Source organism: Hyla sarda, chromosome 1 (genome assembly GCF_029499605.1).
Source record: "Hyla sarda isolate aHylSar1 chromosome 1, aHylSar1.hap1, whole genome shotgun sequence".
Taxonomy (NCBI): domain Eukaryota; kingdom Metazoa; phylum Chordata; class Amphibia; order Anura; family Hylidae; genus Hyla; species Hyla sarda.
Genome location: NC_079189.1, coordinates 316,451,934 through 316,454,433, shown reverse-complemented (window position 1 = coordinate 316,454,433; position 2,500 = coordinate 316,451,934). Strand labels below are relative to the sequence as shown.

The window sequence follows — 2,500 nt, the reverse complement described above, 5'->3', positions numbered from 1 at the left end:
ATATATATTTCTGTTTCTCTCTTTCTATATATATATATAAATATATATATATTTTTATATATATATATATATATATATATGTGTGTATAGAGAGAGAGAGAGAGAGAGAGAGAGAGATGGAAATACGTTTTTAAACATGTTTTCACCTTTTTTTACCTTCTTTTTTTTTCTTCTTTCCATGTTTTTCTTCTTTCCTCCTTTTTTCCTATGCTGATGCTTCTTATTTTTCTTCTTCTTCTTCTTCAGACCCTATCATTGCACTATTGCTTATTCAATAACCACCACCAGATGGAGACACTATATTGCAACATTAGTTGTGAGCAGCAGTTTGTAGAAACAAATGCCTCATAGCTGATGTCCTATCCATTATTGCAATGGATGGCTGGCTACATTTGTTTTTATCATTCCAATACCACAGAACCAATGCATGGTCAATCAACAGCAATGACACACCTGGGTGAACAGCAAGGAGACCCCCATGTCAATTAACAAGATTCAACACCCACTTCCTGAAAGACAGCTACCTGTCTTTTTGGTCGCTCCAACAGGGGCCAGACACAAGCGGCATCACCTATTGTCTTTTGCCTGCAGTAAGGGCCCACTGGACCAGCCAGCAAGCAGCTGCAGCAGCAAAGAAACAGGTAATCTTTCTTTCCAACACTGAAACCTGGTGGTGCACTTAATATATGGTACCAGATAGGGGACATATCAGATATTAAACTGATAAAAACAGACACTACATTTGATCTCAGCCAAAAGGAAGGATGAGAAGCAATAACTGTGAAAGGGGCAGAAACAACGCTGTCCCCTTCACATGCACTATCACTACTTATAGGAAGGGAGGCTGGCTGGCAGGCAGCCTCCCTTACACACTCTGACTGGGTGGCAGTCACCCACCAGTACACAGAGCAGACCCTAAACCCACATCATTATTGATAAACAGGAAGATGAGAGTTCATTTGACTCTGATGGAGCATTTTTAAATGCAATCCATAACCTGGCTTTGGCAGGAATCCTTCTTACTACTCCTACTTGGATGTGATACTGGGTTTAGGATCTGCATAGGAAACACACACACACACAAGCACACACTTACCTGTGTTGCCTGCCGACACCTCCTCGGCTGTCCCAAAACGGTATAAAACCAACAGCCACGGGAAGCTGTAAGGATAGAGGACATACCTGCATCCTACTGGACTCACTTGTCTTGGTTAAATCCAGCTTATTTGACAACCTATGGTGCTGCTGCTTCTGGTCATGGCAGTGCTGCTTCTGACAAGGCTGTTCTTTGGTGGGCCTGAGCGACATCACAATCTCCATGGTTACATACACAACAAAGGTGAGATGTTGTTTACACCTGGCCATGCCAGTGGTATTGAGTAGCATATCACAGTGCTAAGGGTCCTGGATGCATCAATCTTTCAATGGGGAATAGCCACGCTGAGTTTGTCAAGTACACCCATGTTTGCAACTCCATCAATACACACATATGTATGTATGTATGTATGTATGTATGTGTATCTATCTATCGCTATATATATTTCTGTCTCTCTCTTTCTATATATATATATAAATATATATATATTTTTATATATATATATATATATATATATGTGTGTATAGAGAGAGAGAGAGAGAGAGAGATGGAAATACGTTTTTAAACATGTTTTCACCTTTTTTTACCTTCTTTTTTTTTCTTCTTTCCATGTTTTTCTTCTTTCCTCCTTTTTTCCTATGCTGATGCTTCTTATTTTTCTTCTTCTTCTTCTTCAGACCCTATCATTGCATTATTGCTTATTCAATAACCACCACCAGATGGAGACACTATATTGCAACTTTAGTTGTGAGCAGCAGTTTGTAGAAACAAATGCCTCATAGCTGATGTCCTATCCATTATTGCAATGGATGGCTGGCTGGCTACATTTGTTTTTATCATTCCAATACCACAGAACCAATGCATGGTCAATCAACAGCAATGACACACCTGGGTGAACAGCAAGGAGACCCCCATGTCAATTAACAAGATTCAACACCCACTTCCTGAAAGACAGCTACCTGTCTTTTTGGTCGCTCCAACAGGGGCCAGACACAAGCGGCACCACCTATTGTCTTTTGCCTGCAGTAAGGGCCCACTGGACCAGCCAGCAAGCAGCTGCAGCAGCAAAGAAACAGGTAATCTTTCTTTCCAACACTGAAACCTGGTGGTGCACTTAATATATGGTACCAGATAGGGGACATATCAGATATTAAACTGATAAAAACAGACACTACATTTGATCTCAGCCAAAAGGAAGGATGAGAAGCAATAACTGTGAAAGGGGCAGAAACAACGCTGTCCCCTTCACATGCACTATCACTACTTATAGGAAGGGAGGCTGGCTGGCAGGCAGCCTCCCTTACACACTCTGACTGGGTGGCAGTCACCCACCAGTACACAGAGCAGACCCTAAACCCACATCATTATTGCTAAACAGGAAGATGAGAGTTCATTTGACTCTGA

At 41.4% G+C, this 2,500-nt stretch overlaps 2 pseudogenes; both read right to left on the bottom strand.

The window, feature by feature from the left end:
- Window positions 1–668: 668 nt before the first annotated feature.
- LOC130342770 (U2 spliceosomal RNA) lies at window positions 669–776 on the bottom strand (annotated as a pseudogene).
- A 1,423-nt stretch (window positions 777–2,199) lies between these two features.
- On the bottom strand, window positions 2,200–2,307 carry LOC130342759 (U2 spliceosomal RNA; annotated as a pseudogene).
- Between the last annotated feature and the right edge of the window lie 193 nt (window positions 2,308–2,500).